A 24936-nucleotide genomic window follows, 5' to 3' on the forward strand; every position below is an offset into this window, starting at 1 on the left:
ATCACCACCCCCCCTTTTTGAATCGTTTTGGCCACCACAAGTGTGGAAGGGTATGCTCAGATGTGAGTCCCTTGCTCACTGCACCATCAGGATTCAAGCAAGCCGGGCCGAAGATGGCTGTACTGCCAGAAACCGGTCCCCGGAAGCTTGTTTCCTTTCCAGTAAAGAATTGGCTTGGTAGTTTGGTCTGCCCTGTTCCCATGATGCACTGGGCCAGGGTCAGACTAATTTGCATGTAGCCAGGTTCTGAACTGGGATGGTGCAGTGAGCTAAAAAACGGTGATGGATCAAGCCCTGATCTTTTGACTGGGTAGGAGTGTTCTGCTTAATTCAGATACTCTGTCCATCACCACCCCCCCTTTTGAATCGTATTGGCCACCACAAGTGTGGAAGGGTATGCTCAGAGGTGAGTCCCTTGCTCACTGCACCATCAGGATTCAAGCAAGCCGGGCCGAAGATGGCTGTAATGCCAGAAACCGGTCCCCGGAAGCTTGTTTCCTTTCCAGTAAAGAATTGGCTTGGTAGTTTGGTCTGCCCTGTTCCCATGATGCACTGGGCCAGGGTCAGACTAATTTGCATGTAGTCAGGTTCTGAACTGGGATGGTGCAGTAAGCTAAAAAACGGTGATGGATCAAGCCCTGATCTTTTGACTGGGTAGGAGTGTTCTGCTTAATTCAGATACTCTGTCCATCACCACCCCCCTTTTTGAATCGTTTTGGCCACCACAAGTGTGGAAGGGTATGCTCAGATGTGAGTCCCTTGCTCACTTCACCATCAGGATTCAGGCAAGCCGGGCCGAAGACGGCTGTAATGCCAGAAACCGTTCCCCGGAAGCTTTTTCCTTTCCAGTAAAGAATTGGCTTGGTAGTTTTGTCTGCCCTGTTCCCATGATGCACTGGGCCAGGGTCTGACTAATTTGCATGTAGCCAGGTTCTGAACTGGGATGGTGCAGTGAGCTAAAAAACGGTGATGGATCAAGCCCTGATCTTTTGACTGGGTAGGAGTGTTCTGCTTAATTCAGATACTCTGTCCATCACCACCCCCCTTTTTGAATCGTTTTGGCCACCACAAGTGTGGAAGGGTATGCTCAGATGTGAGTCCCTTGCTCACTGCACCATCAGGATTCAAGCAAGCCGGGCCGAAGATGGCTGTACTGCCAGAAACCGGTCCCCGGAAGCTTGTTTCCTTTCCAGTAAAGAATTGGCTTGGTAGTTTGGTCTGCCCTGTTCCCATGATGCACTGGGCCAGGGTCAGACTAATTTGCATGTAGCCAGGTTCTGAACTGGGATGGTGCAGTGAGCTAAAAAACGGTGATGGATCAAGCCCTGATCTTTTGACTGGGTAGGAGTGTTCTGCTTAATTCAGATACTCTGTCCATCACCACCCCCCCTTTTGAATCGTATTGGCCACCACAAGTGTGGAAGGGTATGCTCAGATGTGAGTCCCTTGCTCACTGCACCATCAGGATTCAAGCAAGCCGGGCCGAAGATGGCTGTAATGCCAGAAACCGGTCCCCGGAAGCTTGTTTCCTTTCCAGTAAAGAATTGGCTTGGTAGTTTGGTCTGCCCTGTTCCCATGATGCACTGGGCCAGGGTCAGACTAATTTGCATGTAGTCAGGTTCTGAACTGGGATGGTGCAGTAAGCTAAAAAACGGTGATGGATCAAGCCCTGATCTTTTGACTGGGTAGGAGTGTTCTGCTTAATTCAGATACTCTGTCCATCACCACCCCCCTTTTTGAATCGTTTTGGCCACCACAAGTGTGGAAGGGTATGCTCAGATGTGAGTCCCTTGCTCATTGCACCATCAGGATTCAAGCAAGCCGGGCCGAAGACAGCTGTAATGCCAGAAACCGGTCCCCCGAAGTTTGTTTTCTTTCCAGTAAATAATTGGCTTGGTAGTTTGGTCTGCCCTGTTCCCATGATGCACTGGGCCAGGGTCAGACAAATTTGCATGTAGCCAGGTTCTGAACTGGGATGGTGCAGTGAGCTAAAAAACGGTGATGGATCAAGCCCTGATCTTTTGACTGGGTAGGAGTTTCTGCTTAATTCAGATACTCTGTCCATCACACCTCCCTTTTTGAATCGTTTTGGCCACCACAAGTTTGGAAGGGTATGCTCAGATGTGAGTCCCTTGCTCACTGCACCATCAGGATTCAAGCAAGCCGGGCCGAAGACGGCTGTAATGCCAGAAACCGGTCCCCGGAAGCTTGTTTCCTTTCCAGTAAAGAATTGGCTTGGTAGTTTGGTCTGCCCTGTTCCCATGATGCGCTGGGCCAGGGTCAGACTAATTTGCATGTAGCCAGGTTCTGAACTGGGATGGTGCAGTGAGCTAAAAAACGGTGATGGATCAAGCCCTGATCTTTTGACTGGGTAGGAGTGTTCTGCTTAATTCAGATACTCTGTCCATCACCACCCCCCCTTTTGAATCGTATTGGCCACCACAAGTGTGGAAGGGTATGCTCAGATGTGAGTCCCTTGCTCACTGCACCATCAGGATTCAAGCAAGCCGGGCCGAAGATGGCTGTAATGCCAGAAACCGGTCCCCGGAAGCTTGTTTCCTTTCCAGTAAAGAATTGGCTTGGTAGTTTGGTCTGCCCTGTTCCCATGATGCACTGGGCCAGGGTCAGACTAATTTGCATGTAGTCAGGTTCTGAACTGGGATGGTGCAGTAAGCTAAAAAACGGTGATGGATCAAGCCCTGATCTTTTGACTGGGTAGGATTGTTCTGCTTAATTCAGATACTCTGTCCATCACCACCCCCCTTTTTGAATCGCAAAAAAAAATAGTATCATGAACGCACAATTAATAACAATAGAGGCCTAAGCATGTGGCGTAGTACAGAAATACGACACAGAAATGTATGCACGCACAATTTTTAAGATTAGAGGTGTATAGGACCTCGTGACTTATAAAGAAATATTTAAATTATGTAAGTACATTTAAAACCATTGAGGGGTTGGAAAGCCATATGAAGGAGAAAAAAATAGCATTATGCATATACAATTTACAGTGGAGGCTGATGTTGTGACGTCTTGTCTTACCTTTGCTTCTGTCGTCTTTTGTTGTGTCTTGAAAGGCTGCGGTTTCGCTGAGTCTGGGGTGTTTTCGACAGTCTGTCTGTCACCGCAGCAGAGGCAGGCAAAAGAGAGCGCACTCACGTCAGTGCCCACATTATATCGGAACCGCGGGGGCTGACCGCACCAAGGCCAGGGCGGTCATTGGTAGCGTTTTCACGGTCTGTAAGAATGATGGCCCTGGGGGATATGCCATTGGGTAATGTATTAGTTTCCAGGCTAAATGATAGCAAGCATGCTAGGTGGTGGCATGTGGGGAGTGTGGGTGATCGTGCACTGCACATGTGCAAGTATGAGTGTGTGCACTAACAATTAACAACAGAGAGAGATGGGGCGGATCATGTACGCAGAGGTAGGCCCAGAATCAGATCTGCAATGAGTCAGCACTTCTAATAATTCTTCTTAGCACGCCCTGAGCTCTGATTTGTCACTGAGAGGGTGATGGCACCATAGTTTGTACTGCTTATCATACTCAGCGTGTACCCGCGCATACGGTACAAATATGCTTTGACGTTACGCGTCGCATTAAAGCTTCGGTGTGACGTCATGTACGGCGTTCTGTACGCGAAAGGGGGCAATGTTTCTACTTGGTTTAAAACATTTATGTATTTAATGTACATACTAAGGGCAGACATTTGGGATAACTATGAATTTTTTTAATACTTGTAACAATCATATATTACTTTTAAAAAGAATTACACAAATCGCGGTAGAACATCAAGCGTACGCAAAGCCATGTGACTTAAAAAGTAGAGATTTGATTGGTTCATAAATTTTCCTATTCGACTTTGACTTTCAAAGAAGAAGCATTTGTTCTGAGAATCTTCTCAAATAGAAGGAAGATCACCATAATAAGACCAATGGAGTCATCTTCCAGCAGTTCTTCAGAGGGAGATTTCATTCCTGAAGAACGTCCAAAGAAGAGGAAAGAAGCTCTAATTTGGCGGTTTTTCACTTTTCCAGTAGGTCAAAAAAAGGTTAATGCTCCAAAAGTAACGTGTAAAATTTGCCAAACAACTCTTTCAAGGGGTGGTCCATGTAAAAAATACTCCTTTGGCACAGCAAATATGGCGCGACACGTGAAGAACTTGCACCCTAAGAACTTTGCTCGAGCTGCAAGACGGAGGTTGCACGAGAATCCACCTGCTACTGCACCAAGCACATCAACTGCGGTAGCAGCATTTTCCGGCAAGCGGTCCACACCCACAAATTGATTCTGACTTTGCCTAAGTTAAAATTCTATGCATTTATTGCGATAAACTTTTGTGCTATGGGGAACAGCCTATAGACTTGATAAAACGTAGGATGCAGGATCATTGCTGTCCTCGACATTAGTTGTTCTTTTTTTCATTCTTTTGTTCCACTTGGAATTTGTTGAGAAAACACAAAAAAAAATACAAAAGAAAAAAACAGTTCTTTTTAGAACTACCTTCACTGGTCAAAGAAAGAACTATATTTCTATGATTGTGTGTAAAAGTTTGTTAGAATGAATGTGTAGTTCATAAATGAATGAATGAATATGTTACTAGTGTATGGAGAATGTGAAAGTGCAGAACTATAAGTAACTGCTACAGCATGAATCTATAAGGTGTTTATCTATAGTATACTGTAGTATGTCCGAAGTACTTGAATGTATCATATGTACATAAATATGTTACAAGTGTACGCTTCAATTTGCGATGCTGGTGAAAGTGCCTGGGTGAATTTGTATGTGTTAGGGGCGGCTTTACAATCCCCTTGTGCCTCTTTTACACAGCAGTTGCATCACTTTTGTGACACAGCGGTGGTACAAAAGATGTGCCATGGTGTGTGCTATTAACAATATGATGCATCTGGAGGGTGTATTACATTGTAAAGCGCTGCGCCAGAAGAGGCTTTCTTGTGCAGAAGGGGGTGCAGCAAGGCCTCGTAAAAGTGACTGAGTGAAATGTATAACATTTTATTCAGTGAGTTTTGAGCTTAGGCTGCATCAAAACCTTGCACTTGCTTGAAGCAGGTGTAAGGATTGATACAGCATTGTGAGCATAGGGCCCCAAGAGAATTGCTGGAGCTGTGTTATACTTGCAACCGACGTCAAGCAATAATTCATCCAAAAATTACTTTGCAATTTAGTTTTGTTATTATTTTATAATAAGAATATGAAATATAATCTAAAAAATAAAATAAATATAAATATTTATATTAAAAATATAGGAAATTAGTATAAAAAGAAAGACATAATAATTAATACATTTGTAAATTATCATTTACAAAACCTTTGAAATTCACTGAAAAAACCATCGGTTTCACACGTTATAGTTAGCTGAACAGTTCTCTCATACAAAACCTTTGAAATTCCTCCGTTATAGTTAGCTTAGCTAACTATAACTTGCGCGCCCGCAATGCACTGCTGATGACGTCACATATTACATCACTCATGTCAGTGACATCACTCATGACATCACTGATGACATCTCAAATGACATCCCTGTTGACATCACTGATGACATCATCCTTGTGGCAGACCTCCTCTCACTGTAATATAACCTTTGATACACACGATCAAAAATAGAAACTAACATTTTCAAAAAATGGAGATAACAATTCCAGTTAGAACAACCTATTGAGTAATCCCAAAATCTACATACATATCCACTCATTAACCAACAGTTCTATATAGTCACTCATAGATGTACTCACTCATCATATGTACTCATACACCTATATATCCTGTTATACACCGACACTCATCTATAGAGTTACTCACACACATACTCACACATGCACCTAAACTATCAAATATCCATTTACGTGCATATACAGCTATACACCCACCACTACACTAACTTCTACAGAATCGTAGACATACTTACTCTCTTAAACAATCACTTATAGAAACACATACTTATTTATACAGGAAGTCTTATAATCTCTCGCTCTCAGATATACTCACTTATATACCTCTATACTCACATATACTAGTTTAAAGCATATGTAGTTACTCATAAAGATACTATTGAGACAGTTATTCACTCACTAACACACCCATTCACACACTCATCCACCCATATAGTCGTGCGCACATACTGTCTTCAAAAAACATACAAACAGTGAGTCAGTCATTCATGCATCTGTGTGCTAAGTAATACTCCCCACCGAACCGTACAAACACTCATTTTGGTACTCAAAAAACCAACTAATAACCCATATACACACTCATGTAACTACTCACCAACCCATGCTGCTACTTATATACAAAGTGAGACACTGATACAGATATTTAAATATTTAAAGATTACTTGCTAGTACACCTATTCACTAAGATACACTTAATAAGTCAGTTATACAATCAATTTTACAAAAAAAAAACATCCATATAGACACTTATTTACCCATTTATTCTTCCATCGACCTTTAGATATACATATATTAAAAAAAATATTTTTCAGAAAGACACACATTCACTGGATGATGTCATCAGTGATGTCATCAGGGATGTCATTTGAGATGTCATCAGTGATGCCATGAGTGATGTCACTGACCATGTCATGAGTGATGTAATATGTGTCGTCATCAGCAGTGCATTGCGGACGTGCAAGTTATAGTTAGCTGAGCTAACTATAACAGAGGAATTTCAAAGGTTTTGTATAAGAGAAATGTTCAGCCAACTATAAACGTGTGAAACATATGTTTTTTTCAATGAATTTGCATAGTTTTTTAAATGCTAATTCCTAACTATAACGTGTGTGAAACCTTTGGTTTTTTCAATGAATATATATATATATATACACAAACACACATAAAATCCACAACAAAAAAGATGCTCACTTAGGGCTCCATACACCGACCTTGATAGCATGACCAAACATTATGAACACATTCCTCCTATAGTGAAAGTCACAAAAAAGGACTTGTACAAATGTGAATCACATATAATTGTGCTCCCCATATGCATTCATAAACATGTGAAATTGTACAATGTACATATACTAAGATGTAAAACTACATTGAAATAAGAAATCACAGTTCTAAAGTTAATACAATTGTTGCATCTGCATATATTAAAAAAATCATCAATAATCAATGCTACCAGCCAAAATAAGACAGGTCACTTTTCCCTCACAATCAGTGCATATTTCAGTCATATGCATGATAATTGACCCTGGCAAACTTTGTACCCTTATTGGCCCTGAGCAGGATAGAGAAATACTAACATCAAAATAGTAAATCCTGCATATTGGTTTTAAGTATTCCCTGCACACATGTATTGCAACTATTATGTTCCAAATCAACCCAAGTGGGTATGTATCAGAACCTCTGTTTGTGCAGTATAACATTATGTTAGGTTCCCATGATGAAAAGCATAGAAAGCGAACCACCAAGGCCAAGAAGTCTATCGTGGGCACCATCTTGTAAGAATATACATGTGAGTGACATGTATGAATTTTACAATCCTTGTTACAACATGAAATGATAAGCCAAGGAGGTTAACTACATGCTCCACCACTTCCTTGTACATATCCCCTTATGTGTGCCAAGAGTCCGATCACGCATGGAGACATAATCCACCTTTGGCTACATAAATAAAATGTTAAAAATGCATTGCTAGAAAAAGTTAACAGATTGCCGTTCAGCTGTTTGTTGCCTTATTAAAGAAGGAACAATTTCGTAATGATAGTACTAAAATGCCCAATTGGAGATCTGGTGGGAAGCCATTCTCTACAAAAATCGCACATGTTTAAATGTAATGCAGCCTGAGGCAAAAACAAAGGGGCATATAAGCAAGAACTTTGTTAAAATTATTGCAGTTTTAGTGGCAGGAAACTGCTGCTAAAACGGCGATAATGGGCTTGCTAATATGCGTTATAGAATTCCAATAGAAGCCCAGGTTAGATGTCCTGCACATCTAACCTGGGCTTCTATTGGTATTCTATAAAGCATATTAGCAAGCCCATCATCACTGTTTTAGCGGCAGTTTCCTGCAGCTAAAACGGCGATAATTTTAACGAGGTTCTTTCTAATATGCCCCTAATTCTTCTTTCTCATAAAATTCTTATGTTTAAGATTTATGTGCAAAGCGAGTCAACAACACAGACATTGTCCGCACAGAAACAATTGTTTCAAAGCCACTGTTTCAAACTAACAGTCATTTTAAGAGGGCAATCAAAGATAAGAAGCACCCCAAACATGTTTAATTCTTGAGGGCTTCAATCTTTCAGTGATTCCTAGAAAAACAAATTCATAATATGTATGTAACATAAAGTCTTATCTGTATGCATTTGATAGGCCTGTAGTATGAAAACAAAGTACAGCCGAAAGTTAAAGCAAGTTTTAAAATTTAGTTGGGTGAGCAGACCCAAAGAGATGCATCTTTGGTCTAAAAAGTGAGTTGTGGAAGATAGAAAGGCCAGTGTTAGTAAAACAGCACCCTGTGCCTTCATGAATAAATTAATTTTTAATTGTTGGTGAATTACAATTTCAATGTGATCCGCTGAATGTGTATATATTTCTTACAAATAAAACCTATGTGCAATAGGATCACATTTGTATCAATTTAGGTAAAACTGGCAAGAAAAGAAGCATACCACAAAACCTATAGGACCAGCAGTAGCCATCTATAATGAGAAAATTAAAGCTTCCATTATGGTGCTGAACTTTGGGGGTTCGAAAACCTTTTACCCCTAGTACAAGCACAAAATAAGTTCTTGAGATCCCTGACTGCCCTCCCACAATCTACACGCATGAAGCCCTTGCTATTAGATCTGGGCTGTATTTTCCTTGACGAGGTTGCAGGGTTTAGACCCCTGACCTATTGGAGAAGGCTCTGGACTACCCCAGAATTGGCACCATATGCAGTATTGCACATCAAGAGTGCAGATTTATCTTCTAAAATAAAATGGCTGCAGAGAATGAAGTATAATTTGAAGGAAATGGGGCTTAGTCACTTGTGGGATGACCCAGTAGGAAACTCTTTTCCCAGTAAAAAAGATTTCAAAGTGCTTTACTGAGATATGATCAACAGAAAGACCCTATCAGCGGTGGGTAGTTCCTCGCTTACAGGTATCTTTTTAGATCATAAGATGGCATCAAAAGCAGTACCATACTGGAATTTGATTACAAAACATACCAATAGGAAATTATACCATCAATTCCGAGTGGGTCGTCTTCCTTTAAGATCTTTCTTTGCTAAATGGAAAAAGCCCATGAATGTCACTTGCCCTTTTTATGATTCTCAGGTAGATTCAATACCTCAAGTACTCTTCGTGTGTCCGGCGTATAAAAGCCCCCATTGTAGGTGGCTCAAGCCATTGTGTTCCAACCTCGGCACTAGATCTTGTAAGATGGCCTTGTGCATTTTGATAACGAACACGTGCGCAGACATTGTTATTGCCACTGCGAAATTTATGAGTTGGTCTTGGGCAGTGAGGAGGAAAAAACTGGAGGCTGATGGGGAATTGAATTTTTTGCCTGAGTGTTCTAATTTAGACTGGCTCTCCCCCAGAGATTAAAGTAAGAAAGTATTTTATCTGATGTTTTTTTATTTATTCCAAATACTAGTGATCAGTTAGGATTTCGATAATGATGGCATTCATTTTGTATGAAATGTACGTTTTTAGGGTTTTACCCCTTTTACCAACATTTTATGTATGTTTTGTGTCTTTTATGATTGTTAAATATCGAATAAAGACTAATTGAACTGAACTGAGAAGCATCATTTCCCATAATTACACAACATGCTTCTTTATTTGTATTTGCAGCCGCGTAATTTGTTTTGCTTTGCTCGAAAATTAAGTAACACAATTGCATATTTTGATCCTTCATTACAGTGTAATTCTAGTAGTCAGCATATTTTTAAGTAGCGGCAATTTTGAGAAGTCTGAACTACCACGTCTTCAGGGGACCGGGTGTACTGTCATGGCATGGAGTGTTTTTAATATTATTTTTTTTACCCTAGACTCACTTCTGCTAAAACATGCACAGAAAAGATATCCATCATATTGTTTTGTTAATAGACATAGCTGCCAAGGTTTCAGATTGCTATGTGTGACATTTTCATAATTTCAATGTAATTATGAGTGACATTTACACAAATATAAGTGACACTTTCTCACAAGCAAGATTGAGGAATGAAGACGAGAGAAATAAACATAAATCTCAGAAATAACAACCATTTGAAAAATGAGAAACTCTAAGTTAACTGCTGCAAAGCACCAGACATGGAAGGGCTGTAATGTACTGCCCTTCACCAATTGTGCCGCTCTAACAGGATGCGTGAGACCCTACCAACAATATCTGGAGCCTAGTTTTGCCATGCATACTGGCAGAAAAAAAAGCCAGATTGCCAACCTGTATGTGGCAACCCTCCCTGCTGGCAAGATCAAGCAGCATGTATCAAATTGTCATTCTGCCTGGGGACTCGACATACCCCTTGCACCAGAGAAGCTAGCCACACATCCTGCTGTGCAGGGCTCATGGGCCTGCATTACACAAGTGGGGAATTTGGGTGAACATGCCAAATGTTGCTGTTGGAACAGGAAAATGATTCACATGTGCAATGCTCTCGGTCCTTGAGACTGCTCATGGTGAAACTGCTTCATGGTGTGAGATGCACACTCAGTGACACATGGGGTGTCTGCTTTTCAATAGCAATGACGAAAGAATGACAGGCGGTAGCTTGCTACTGATAGAGCGCATACAGCACTCTAAAATGTAGGGGTGCAATATCCTCTTGTTTTAAATGCATGTGTCTATATTTCAATTGTGTGCAGTGTATTACGTTTATCAAAAGTATATGTTCAACATCGTAAACTTAGAATCATAATATATATCTTTAAGTAGGATTTATATGTATTAGAGACACTATCATTTCTGTATTCATAACGTGCATAATGACATTTTATTCAAATTGATGTAACTGTGTGTTGTTAAAGTTGCTTGCACCGTAGGCCCAGAATTAAAAGTTGTTTATAGTTTTGAAAGCCTCAGTCACTGAGGAAATAATTAAATGTATCTTTGTATGTGCCAGAACAGTATGCTCTCATCCCATTGCAGGTATAAGGAATTCAACATCATTATTTTTAGTTTAAGGTGATAACTGGAATGCCTTTGAAGAAGTGTGAGAAGTGGGAAGGGAGCATATCTTCGTTGCCTGGCCTATCTACACGAGAAGCAAAGAAGATTTAATCAAAGAAGGTATGGAAAATCACTCCAACCTTTGAAAGTGAAATAATGTGATACATTTGGGAGGGGGCTGAGCTTGTTCTTTTGTATTATGGGCAAGGACAGAAAAAGACAGACTTCTAGATTTTCAGAGGAGAAGGAGCATCATAAGAGCGAGCTCCATAGCCTTAAGCCATTTTGACCCATTTGACGTGAGTACTTCTAAGGAAGTTTACACGTGCTGACACCTTTGAGAAATGAGATAGGAGAACCAGCCAGAAACATCATTAATGAGAGTAGTGTAGGGAAAGGTACTTTATGCTTTCCTTCCCTATGAAAAAGGACTTGGATTCCGCCTCCATCTTTGGTTGTGTACTATTCTTGGAGTTTATTACTTTGTGTCGTCTCTGCTGAATCAATTATTTGCGTTGATTTGGCTCTGTAATAATTCTTTTGTATCTATATTCATTGATACTCTGTTGTGTGTACATCTAGCTATTTTTGGCCTTATAATAAAATCCATGAACTAGAATTTGGAGTCTGTGGTATTTAAAGCATGACTACGTTGTAAGTATGATATCGACGTGTTTATTCCCCTCGGCAACTTTAAGCAGGCAAATAAAAGACCATCAGTGCTAAATTCGGAAGGTAAGGCAAAGGCCATATTTGGCGCAATCAAATGGTAGCAGAGGATGGTTTGCCTCTAAAGTGAGGGGAAATTGAGGAATTTAGAGTAGAAGCGGAGAATAATTTGGCTCTGGACTTGGCGTAGAAGACGGCAAAAGAACAACGATTGATGGTGTTTGGTGGATGCTGATGGTGCTGCGGAAGCAGTGGTAGAGTGAGTATGAAACTGTGTGTTGTGTTAGATTGCGGTAATGACTTAATTGTGTGTTGTCTTGCAAAGTGAAAATGCAAGTTGAGTGATTGTGGGTTAATTGGTTTACTGGTCTGGACACGTGGAGATCAGGAAGTTTTGGTGAGCAGACTCAAGAGAAGTCCAAGATCCTGGGATAGTTGTATATGTAATTGTCCGATCAAATTGTGGGTGTCGTGAAGTGCTATCGGCGTTCTACTTGTTATAGGGAACTTTGTGTGAATGAAGAGTAACGTCACGGTGGAAAGCCTCAGGTACCGGGGGTAGACTACAGCGATTGGGTGACCAACGCAGGTCGGGGGTCACAGCGGATGTTCTTGTGAAGAGTGTTCCATCGATCTTTTAGCGGACGGACAATTACTTGTTTATGTAACTCTTAGTTATTGTGGCTGTGGTAGGAAGCAGTTACTAGGTTAATAGCTTTGGCTCTACAGTTACTTGTGTATGTATGTGTGAGAGAGAGTGTATGAAGAGAAATTGTAAAGGAGGGTGAGCTGCTGCAAGGAGGGAGTTGTGACGTCAATGCGAGCCACGCTGGGATAGGTCGGTTGGTGTAACCCCACGCTGGGATTGGTTGAAGTTCGCCCACAGCTTCAATATTTCATTTCGGATTGCAAGTCATTGATTTTACAATGAGATGTTTTAAGGTACTGCATGATATGTGTAGAGGTGACACAGGAGTGGTAATTCGGGTGGGAGAAGAGGCTCCACCAGAGGATATTCCAGCACATTACATGGCAACCAATGTAGGACTTCATACTATAGTGTGGCTCCAAAATTGGCACAAAATTCCAGAGAAAGAGGGAGAATTGGACTTCCCTTGTTATGGGTCATTTCGGATGGATGTGTTGTATCAGTTGAGAGGCGTAATGTCTTCTCTGAAGCCTCCACCCAGACCAACACAGATTGAGGCTTTAGATGCAGGGATGAGAGCAGCAATGGCAAGAGAAGAGAAGCTACACAAGGAAGAATGAAAAATGCAAGGAATACATACAAGGATGCTAGGTGGGGTGCACAATTGAAGAGGTGGAAAGTAGACACCATAGAGGGAGAACGCCTATATCCATTTAGATTGCTCAAAGGAGGGTCTGAGGGAATGAGGAAGATGGAAGAGGACAGTGATACTGATGATAGCTTTCTAGAGAGATTGTTGGCGGAACGTCATCCACCCCATGACTCCAGAGCAGAGCAAGGAAGAATGCAGCAGCCTGGGGAAGTATCAGGGGTAGATCGAACAAGTTCAGAGGAGGAGACAGCAGAAGTATGAGGGAGAGTGGCAGTGGGAATCAATATTCCATGCGGTTCTGGAGGGCCAGGATATGGAGATACTGAGCGCAATGGCAGTGCATGTGCTCGGCAGTTACCAGGCTCTCTTACTGTATCAGTTACAATTGGACCTGTGGTTTTGAGTTATAATGCAAACAAGATGGCAGATTAAAGTCAACAGCAACCGACCAGAGAAAGGGAAGAAACTATGACAGGGGAAAGTCCTACCATGAGGGAGATGGGTATGGTTGAGAGGCCAGTGGAAGATAGCACTCCATTACCAACTACTACTGATATATCAAGGATGGATCGTGGGTCGGAACGAAGACGAGCAGGAGCTATGCCATATTCTTGGTCAGATCTTAGAATGTGGTTTCAACCAGTGAGGGAATCAATGATGTCAAAAGATGAACTGGATAAAATGAATCTAGAAAGAGCTAGGGTAATATTGAAATCACCAGGTTTGTGTGATGGAAAGCTTTGGAGAAGTCAAAGTTGTGAAAGAGAAAGTCATCCAGCATTGAGAATGGAGGAGGGCGCAGTTCCAAGGAGAGCTCAAAGCTGTGGTAGAGAAGGAACAGGAAGTGAGAAGGGTCAAATATTCATACAAGTGGCAATGAAAGCACCATTGTTAGATGTGGTCAGATTGAAAGTGGAAATAAGATGATGTAGTAGAAGGGAATCTGCCATTAGAAAAGTTTGAAACATAAGATCCCAGTGAATTGCCACTTGTAGCGAAGGATGTTACAAAAAAGGCAAAGCGAGCTCATGAAGCATTGGTGCAGTTGGCAAAATGGTATGAGGTAGATTTAACTATAACAAAATTGATGCAAGGGAGCTTCAGTTTGAATTAAGTATGGGTGAAATTTGCGAATTCACGTTCCGCGAATTCACACGAAATCGAATTCGCAATCCGCAAAATCTGCTAATTTGTGCGAATTCGCGGATTTTTGTTTTTTTGCGTGTTTGCGGGGTTTTTGGGATGTTCCCGGGGTTTTTTGCGTGTTCGCGGGGCTTTTTGCGTGTTCGTGGGCCGCTTGCATGGCGAAGTTACCCATGCGGTCGTGTATGGGCACAGCACCCTCTGGTTCACCACTGCCACCCTCTGGTTCATCACTGCCACCCTCTGGTTCACCCCTGCCACCATCTGGTTCACCACTGCCACCCTCTGGTTCAGCACTGCCACTCTCTGGTTGACCCTTGCCACTCTCTGGTTCAGCACTGTCACCCTCTGGTTCACCACTGCCACCCTCTGGTACACGACTGGCACCCTCTGGTTCATCACAGCACCTCTGGTTCAGCACTTCCACCCTCTGGTTAACCACTGTCACCCTCTGGTTCAGCACTGCCACCTTCTGGTTCACCACTACCACCCTCTGGTTCACCCCTTCCACCCTCTGGTTCACCACTGCCACCCTCTGGTTCATCACAGCACCCTCTGGTTCACCCCTGCCACCCTCTGGTTCAGCACTGTCACCCTCTGGTTCACCACTGCCACCCTCTGGTTGACGACTTCCCCCCTCTGGTTCATCACAGCACCTCTGGTTCACCACTGCCACCCTCTGGTTAACCACTGTCACCCTCTGGTTCAGCACTGCCACCCTTAGGTTCATCACTGTCACCCACCGGTTCATCACTGCCACCCTCTGGTTCACCACTGCCACCCTCTACTGAGACCTTTTGTGATGCAGTGACAGCACAAAAGATGCGTCACGTTGTAAAGCCCTGCGCCATCAGGAGGCGTTCCGGCGCAGGGGAGGGCGTTCCTGCGCAGGAACGACTGATAAAGGTGGCTGAGTGAAATCTACAAGATTTCACTCAGTCACTTTTAGGCCAATGCAGCGTCAAAACCCTGAGCCTGCTTGAAGCAGGCGCATGGCTTGATGCAGCATTGGGGAGATAGGGCCCCCCAGAGCATTGCTGGCGCTGCGTTGCAAGCTCGACGCAGCTCCAGCAATGCGCTTCTTTTACGGCACAGATGCGTGACGCATCTGTGCCGTTTTTGCCACTTGATGCGCCGCATTGTAAATGCGGCGCACCATTGTGGTGAAGCTGCGGCGCACAATACCTGGCGCATCCCTGGGGATGCGCCAGTTATTGTAAATCTGCCCCTATACATTTAGGCAATGAGGGAGCACTTACTGATTGGACAGTAGAAAGTACTCCAGTAGAGTAGAGGTATTGCACAAAAAGGTGGCATCTTCGTGGACAAACACGCAGGGCGGGATTCATTCTGCCCCCGGTTAGACTTGTTTTTTGTGCCCTTCTGCCCTCAGTTAGACTCGTTTTTCCCTTGTTTTTGTGCCCTTCTGCCCTCTGTTAGACTCGTTTTTCCCTTGTTTTCCTGCCCTTCTGCCCCCTGTTAGACTCGTTTTTTGTGCCCTTGTGCCCTCTGTTAGACTCATTTTTCCCTTGTTTTTGTGCCCTTCTGCCCTCTGTTAGACTCGTTTTTTGTGCCCTTCTGCCCTCTGTTAGACTCGTTTTTGTGCCTTTCTGCCCCGTTAGACTCGTTTTTTGTGCCCTTCTGCCCTCTGTTAGACTCGTTTTTGTGCCTTTCTGCCCCGTTAGACTCGTTTTTTGTGCCCTTCTGCCCTCAGTTAGACTTGTTTTTCCCTTGTTTTTCTGCCCTTCTGCCCTCTGTTAGACTCGTTTTTCCCTCGTTTTTCTGCCCTTCTGCCCCCTGTTAGACTCGTTTTTTGTGCCCTTGTGCCCTCTGTTAGACTCATTTTTCCCTTGTTTTTGTGCCCTTCTGCCCTCTGTTAGACTCGTTTTTTGTGCCCTTCTGCCCTCTGTTAGACTCGTTTTTGTGCCTTTCTGCCCCGTTAGACTCGTTTTTTGTGCCCTTCTGCCCTCTGTTAGACTCGTTTTTGTGCCTTTCTGCCCCGTTAGACTCGTTTTTTGTGCCCTTCTGCCCTCAGTTAGACTCGTTTTTCCCTTGTTTTTCTGCCCTTCTGCCCTCTGTTAGACTCGTTTTTCCCTCGTTTTTCTGCCCTTCTGCCCCCTGTTAGACTCGTTTTTTGTGCCCTTCTGCCCTCTGTTAGACTTGTTTTTTGTGCCCTTCTACCCTCTGTTAGACTCGTTTTTGTGCCTTTCTGCCCCGTTAGACTCATTTTTTGTGCCTTTCTGCCCTCTGTTAGACTCGTTTTTCCCTTGTTTTTCTGCCCTTTTGTCCTCTGTTAGACTCGTTTTTCCCTTGTTTTTCTGCCCTTCTGCCCTTTGTTAGACTGCTTTTTGTGCCTTTCTCCCCTCTGCATCACCACAACATCACTCAGCGCTACCTTAGCATCACTCAGCACCACCACATTATCACTCAGCACCACCACAGCACCACTCAGCACCACCACAGCATCACTCAGCACCACCACAGCATCACTCAGCACCACCACAGCACCAATCAGCACCACCACATTATCACTCAACACCACCACAGCACCACTCAGCACCACCACAGCATCACTCAGTACCACCACAGCCTCACTCAGCACCACCACAGCACCACTCAGCACCACCACAGCATCACTCAGCACCACCACAGCACCACTCAGCACCACCACAGCACCACTCAGCACCACCACAGCATCACTCAGCACCACCACAGCACCACTCAGCGCCACCACAGCATCACTCAGCACCACTACAGCATCACTCAACGCCACCACATTATCACTCAGCACCACCACAGCATCACTCAGCACCACCACAGCATCACTCAGCACCACCACAGCACCAATCAGCACCACAACAGCACCACTCTGCGCCACCACAGCATCACTCAGCACCACCACAGCATCACTCAGCACCACCACATTATCACTCAGCACCACCACAGCACCACTCAGCACCACCACAGCATCACTCAGCACCACCACAGCACCACTCAGCACCACCCCAGCATCACTCAGCACCATCCCAGTATCACTCAGCACCACCACAGCACCACTCAGCATCACCACAGCACCACTCAGCACCACCACAGCACCACTCATCGCCACCCCAGCATCAATCTGCGCAACCATTCAACAACAACTGGTTCAAATATGTTCTCTCATTGTTTCAAACTTTATTACAAATGTCACAAAAAGATGTTAATATTTCACTTCTGTTCTTGGATTTTCGTCACAATAAAATACACTGAACATAATCTTCACAAAAAGTTATTTACAAAAGTTTAAGCTATTGCCATTATAAATTAAAATCACTTTTATTTAAGTATTAATTATTAAAAAAAATTAAAAGCCATTGTAATTTGTAATATCAATACAGCTAAGTCACGTAAATACAAAACATGTTGCATTACATATGCTATAGGTGTCACATTTGCGAAAGTTATAACTATTGGCATTGTAAATGACAGAGCTATTAATTTAGCTATTTTCAAAACCAACACATAAATAAAAAAATTGTCATTTACAAGACCAATAGCTCAAACTTTCCTAATGCGAGACCGATTGCATTGCAAATGCGTGTTTTTATATCTGTCATTGCTTCCTGTTGAGGTTTAATTTTCATGACAGGCGCCTCATTGCCTACTTGGAACTATTCTCTGACCCTGCTTCAAGGGTCAGAGCAGGGTCAGAGAATAGTTGCAAGTAGGCAACGAGGCGCCAGGAAGCACTTACAGGCTTACAGCAGCAGGTGCCCAAGTTGAAGTTAATTTCTTTGTAACCCTTTTGTAAAAGGTTACAAAAAATTAGCTTTAACTTTTGCACCTGCTGCTGTAACCCTGTAAGTGCTTGGCTGAAAATTCGTCCCCGCTGATTCGCGGATTTTACCGCGGATCGCGAAATCGCGTAAAATCCGCAAATTCCGCGAGCGGAACGAATTTTCAGCCCATGCTTAGTTTGAATTATACTGACCAAGAGCAGAACTGTTTGTGGTTCTTACTATAGAAGATTTACCATATGATTTGAGAGATTCAGTTTCACCGAAGGTGTGGGATTTCACAGGTGAGGAGATTGGATTGATTCAAGGTGTTGAACCTGTGAAGATACAGGTCAAACCCAATGCTGAATTTCCACGAATTCCACAGTATAAATTGACTCCAGAAACTATGGCTGCAATACGTCCTGTGATTGAGTCCATGATTGCATATGGCATTTTGAAGGAGATAAGAGGTAGTCGCTGTAATTCACCTATAATGGGGCTACAGAAACCTAGCGGCAAGTACAGAATAGTGCAGGAGTTGCGCAGGGTCAATGAAATTATGATCCCATGTTGTCCTGTGGTACCAAATTCAACTATCTCAGATACCATGTGAAGCCGAATGATTCACAGTCATTGATTTGTGCCAGGCATTTTTCTCTATACCATTGCACGAAGATAACCAGTATATTTTCGCGTTTAGGATACACGACTGTGTGTTAACATGGTGTAGGATCCCACAGGGGTATGCAGAAAGTCCCTCTATCTTTAGCCAATGTTTGAAAAAGAATCTTGAAGGATTGGTAATGCCCCAAAACTCAGTCCTCGTCCAATACATCGATGACCTATTGGTTGCGTCAGAGGCTGACGATACTTGCAGGATTGATACAGTGGCTTTGCTCAATCATTTGGCAGAGAATCGATACAAAGTGTCTCCAAATAAGCTCCAATATTGTCAAACAGAAGTGCAGTATCTGGGACATCGAAATGAGAAGGGAAACCGAAGGGTGCCACCAGATGGCATAGAGACGATTCTGCAAATGGGAACTCTGAAAACACAAATAGAAGTCAGTGTGTTTTTGGGAATGGTCGGCTATTGTCGACAGTGGATCCCAAACTTTTCCTTGCAAGCAAAGCCACTTTTGAGATGGGCTCCAAAAGAAATTAGTGATCTATTACCATGGGATGACAGCTTGAGTGCCTTCCATGAGCTGAGAGAGAGCCTATTTCATGCTCCAGCACTGGGAATGACAGATACAATAAAGTGTTTTCGTTCATTTGCTGTGAGAAAGAAGAATGTGCATTAGCGGTCCTCGTACAGACACATGGAGGTGCCCGCAGACCAGTGGCTTACTTTTCTGCTACATTCGATCCTGTAGCTTCTGCGTTGCCCGGATGTCTTAAATCCATTCCTGCAACAGGTGTCAGCATTGAGAGATGTGAAAGTATAGTAATCGGTCACCTGCTTGTGGTGTAGGTGCCACATTCAGTGGAACTGTTAATGACAAGATCAAAAACTCACCACCTAACAAACAATAGGCTCGCAAAATATAAACAAATCATATTGACTGCTGAAAATGTTACTCTAAAGTGCTGCACTACCCTGAACCCTGCTATATTGTTGCCTCTTCCACAAGACGAAGGAGAAGGTTGTGAAGAGCATGACTGTCTAGATGTTACTGAGCTATCTACCAAACCCAGACCTGACATTGTTGATGAACCACTGCCCGAAACTGATTTGATCCTTTTTGTTGACAGTTCATGTCTAGAAGACAATGAAGGGTATCTGAGAGCAGCTTTTGCTGTATGTACTATTCTGGTGGTAGTTGAAGCTGCCTGTTTTACAAGAGTATATTATGCTCAGGTGGCCGAAATTGGTGCACTGACACGTGCCTGTACCATTGCAGATGGGGTTCGAGTGACCATTTATAAGGACAGCCAATACAGGTTTGGAGTGGTTCACGTCAGAGGGGATTTTTGATGTCATCAGGATCCCCTATCCGAAATGGAGTAGATGTAGCTTGTTTTTGTGCACTACATGTTTGCATTTTCAATGGAGGCTATGTAGGAGAAAGCGCAGCAGAGACCAAGCTTAACATGATGTTGGCTGTGGCTGATACATGAGATGAGGTGAAACGACTGCAGGATGAGGTCTCAGAGGAGGAAGCAGTGTCATGGGTTAGAGCACGCTGTCAAAAGAGAGATGATGGCATTTGAGTATCGACAGATGAAAGGGGTGTTACCTAACTGTTTACTAAGCCCAATGGCAAGGCAGATTCACGGAGCAGTTAATCTGAGAAGATATGCCATGGTGCTAGTGTTTAGGCAAACATGGTTTAACCCCCAATTTCATGTGCATGCTGAAGTAGTTTGTCACAGGTGTGTTACATGTCAACAAATGAATGTGGGAAAGAGAACTGTGGTTGTGATAAATCACATTGGATGATCAGGAGGTCCGTTCAATAGAATACAATTGGATTTCATTGAGATGCAGAGATGCAATAGATTGAGATATGTCTTGGTGGTGGTCTGTATCCTTTCACGTCGGTGTGAGGTGCATCCAACTAGGCGATGTGACAGTCTCACAGTGGCAAAACCGCTCTTAAGGGATTGCAGCTTTAAAAATCGATCAGAGGTTACATTACAACTACAGGCCTGAGTCTTCTTGTCTAGCGGAACAAGTAAATGGCACAATCAAAATGAGGGTGTCAGATGTGTGTTCGTCAACTTCATTGAAATGGCACGATTCACTCCCTCTAGTGCTGATGAGTCTGCATAGTACACCTGATAGGAGAACAGGTCTCTCTCCCCACAAGATATTGATAGAAAGAGATATGCGACTACCTATGGTGCCAGCTACAGCATTGATAAACATCACAGATGATTTGATTATGGATTAGTGTAAAGGACTTGCTGATGTGGTTAATTCTGTGTCCCACCAGGTTGAGGCTGCGACTGCATCCACCTCGAGAGACCTGCTGCACGACCTAAGCCCTGGTGACTGGGTGCTTGTCCGAAAGCACGTGAGGAAGAGCGGTCTTGACATCCGTTGGCAAGGACCGTACCAGGTGTTTTTAGTCACAAATACAGCGGTAAAGTGTGGAGGATTGCCAAATTGGATCCGCACTTCACATACTCGCAGAGTTCCAGAACCTGTAGAGGACACAACTCCTCTTGTTCTGAGAAGTTCAATCGAGAGTGCAACAGTAACAGAAAGATCAAGCCCAATCATGAGAACTCTCGATGAAGCGGAACAATCAGTCGGGCAAGAAAGAATAAATCAAACAGCTCCTGAAGTGAATTAAGACTCAGAGATAGACAATAATGTGGAAGTGAACTTTGAACCAGAGTAGATTGAACCGTCTGGTGCAGAAGGATCAGATCAAGAGGAAGAACGGAGAGCAGATTCTGCAACAGCAAAGTGGCCAACAAAGAAAGAAAGGCTGAACTTAAGGTTTGCACCTGAGAAAGATCTCACTCCGATTCCTGAAACATCTGAATCCGATCAAAGTGAAACTGAAGAAAGACCGGATGGTCTGAGACGATCCAGAAGGAAGAGAGTACTGTCTTGAAAATACGCATCTCCTGAGTGGACATAACTGGCTGCAGATGCAGAGACTGGAGAGATCTGGGAGACTGGGGACAGGTACAGTGAGTCACGGAGAAAACACCATGTCAGTTGATCTTCAGTTAATAGTCTCTGGAATTGATGCCTTCTGAATCCTGACTCTGATAGTCCCCAATCCACCAAGGATGAGTGAATTGCATTTTTTGATCCTTAACCAAGTTACTTTACCCACTTTTGGTTGACAGCCAACTGCACAAGAAGTGGGAAAGATTTGTGCTGAAATATTCCAGCTTGTTCTTGCTATGCTTGGATCAAATATCATAAATGATGAAGAGTGAACTGTAAATTAATTTTACTAGCCTTAGAAAGAAGATAACCTAGCCCCAAGAGGAAGAAGATTTAAAATTAGGGACTTGCAATAGAGAAAAGAATTGAGAGTTAGGGCTGACTATATCTCTTCAATAGGTTTAGTATTGTTGAACTGAACACTGAGAAAAGATTTGAATGGAGTAAAGACAGTTTCAATAATCAAATTAGGCAAGTAAAGAAAACCAGAGACTTTGTTGAAATCAGATACTTTTTCACATCAAAACAGTGATTCAAAATGTAGTCCAAGAAGTCAGGATGCAAACAAAAGTGCATATTTGGTACCCTTAAAGTTGTGGTGCTTATTATCATTGCTGTGGTGATTGTTACATCGTTGGTGGGGTCTCACGATACTGAAAACAATAAAATGACACCTACCTCATTTACTGCAGACATAAGAGAGGGTGTATCTGCTAAAGATAGAGATATGATCAATATGAGCAATAGGAAAATCATTATTGGATAAATTGACTATAGTACCAAACTGGTATTTTGCCTGTGGAAAAAGTGCTTATGTGAAATTGCCCAAAAATTGGTTTGGTACATGCTTCTTAGCAGTGGTATTTCCCAAAATCTTCCATGTAGAGGATCTAGAAGAAAATGCGTTCACAGAAGTAAACGTGGTGCTGGAGAAATTGTTGGATATATATTTGGAGCCATGATACCAAGTGTGGGTGTAATTTTGAATGATGTCAAAATTAGAAAGCTGGCAACAATAGTGGATAAACTCTAATGTGAATACAGCCCAAATATTATTACTCTTTGATGGAGAGATGGTCGGGATAAGGGCTATGGTTCTGTAAAATCGACTTGCTTGAGATGTTCTCCTAGCAAAAGCCGGAGGAGTCTGTAAATTATTGAAAGTTCACCAGTGCTGCATGTATATTCCAGACAATAGTCAGGATATAGAAAAATATATCAGGGGCCTCATTTATGAAAAGTGACGCATCGCTGCGTCAAAACAGAGATGCGTCACTTTTCATTGCGCCCTCCTTGCGACAACAATGATGCGTCATATTTACAGTATGACGCATCATGTCGCAAGGAGTTACAGATACGTCAGTATTTCTGACGTATCGGTAAGCGCAAAAGTCACGCATTGCTGGAGTGTGTCACAAAAGTGACGCAACTCCAGCAATGCGTCCTTTCACATGGGGAAAGCCCCATGTGAAAGGGCTTGCGTCAGTCTTACGCCTGCTGTGAGCCAGGCGCAAGATTTTGACGCAACAGCGTCCTAAAAGTGACGCAGTGAAATCTCATAGATTTCACTGCGTCACTATTACGAGGCTTTTTGCAGTGGAACGCCCCCTCTGCATACATTATACCTGACGCAGGTATAATGTAGCGCAGTGGTTTACAAAGTGACGCATCTGCTTAGATGCGTCACTTTGTAAATGTGGTGCAACAAGGCACATTTTTTACTCCACTGGTGCGTCACTAAAGTGACGCACCAACGGCGTAAAAGTGACGCAAGGGCTCTTAAATGAGGCCCCAGGAACATTTCAGAGATACATCAAGATTTGCGTGATTTGGCTGCAGATGGCCTATGGGAACAAATTGGCTAGTTATTTGGGAAGATTGGAAGTTGGTTTGGAATCCTGGGGCAGGGAATTATGGGATACATAGTGAAACCCATCATAATATCAGTCATTTGTATCATTGTGCTATTAGGAACCATTAAGGCTTACAAATGGCAAAAGGCACATCATAATGAAAACTCCTTAAAAAAACTAGAGCAGCAGTTACAACGACTGCAGGACAGTCATTATCTGCACCTTAAGGGGTTAGTGAAATTCAGACAGGGACAGCAGACTACAACTTCTGTTTAGATCATTCTTTTCTGCAAAAAGAAAACTGTAAGAGAGTAATGTGTTGGTATTATGACACTAATCATAAGAGGGGGAACTGAAAGAGTGCATACAGCACTCTCAAATGTAGAGGTGCATTATTCTCATGGTTTAAACGCTTGTATCTATATTTCTATCGCGTGCAGTGTATAACATTTATCACAAGTATGTATTCAACATCTTAAACTGAGAATCATAGTATATATCTTTAAGTAGGATTTATATGTATTAGAGACGCTATCATTTCTGTATTCATAGCGTGCAGAATAACATTATATTCATATTAACGTAACTGTGTGTTGCATGCACTGTAGGCCCAGAGTTAAAAGTTGTTTATAGTTTCGAAAGCCTCAGACACTGAGGACATAATTAAATATATCTTTGTATGTGCCAGAACAGTATGCTCTCATCTCATTGCAGATAGAAAGAATTCAACAGCATTATTTTTAGTTTAAGGAGATAACTGGAATGCCTTTGAAGAAGTCTGAGAAGCGGGAAGGGAGTATATCTTCTCTGTCTGGCCTATCTACACTCCAAGGTCACAAGAAGCGAAGAAGATATAATTAAAGATGTTATGGAAAATCACCTCAACATTAGAGAGTGAAATAATTCATCATGTGATACATTTGTGAGGGGGCTGAGCTTGTCCTTTGTATTATGCGCAAGGACAGAAAAAGACAGACTTCTAGATTTTTGGAGGAGAAGGAGCATCTTAAGAGCGAGCTCCATAGCCTTTTAAGCCATTTGGACCCATTTGACATGAGTACTTCTAAGGAAGTCTACACGTGCTGACACCTTTGAGAAATGAGATAGGCGAACCAGCCAGAAACATCATTAATGAGAGTAGTGTAGGGAAAGATAATTTATGCTTTCCTTCCTAATAAAAAAGAACTTGGATTCCACCTCCATCTTGGGTTGTGTACTAATCTTGGAGTTTATTATTTTTTGTCTTCTATGCTGAACCAATTATATGAGTAGACTTGGCCATGTGTTATTTTTCTGTATCTGTATTCATTGATACTCCATTGTGTGTACATCCAGCTATTTTTGGCCTTATAATAAAATTCATAAACTAGAATTCGGAGTCTGAGGTCTTTAAAGCATGACTACATTGTAAGTATTATCTTGACGTGTTTATTCCCCTTATCAACTTTCAG

The sequence above is a fragment of the Lissotriton helveticus genome, chromosome 6, assembly GCF_964261635.1.
Source record: "Lissotriton helveticus chromosome 6, aLisHel1.1, whole genome shotgun sequence".
Lineage (NCBI taxonomy): Eukaryota > Metazoa > Chordata > Amphibia > Caudata > Salamandridae > Lissotriton > Lissotriton helveticus.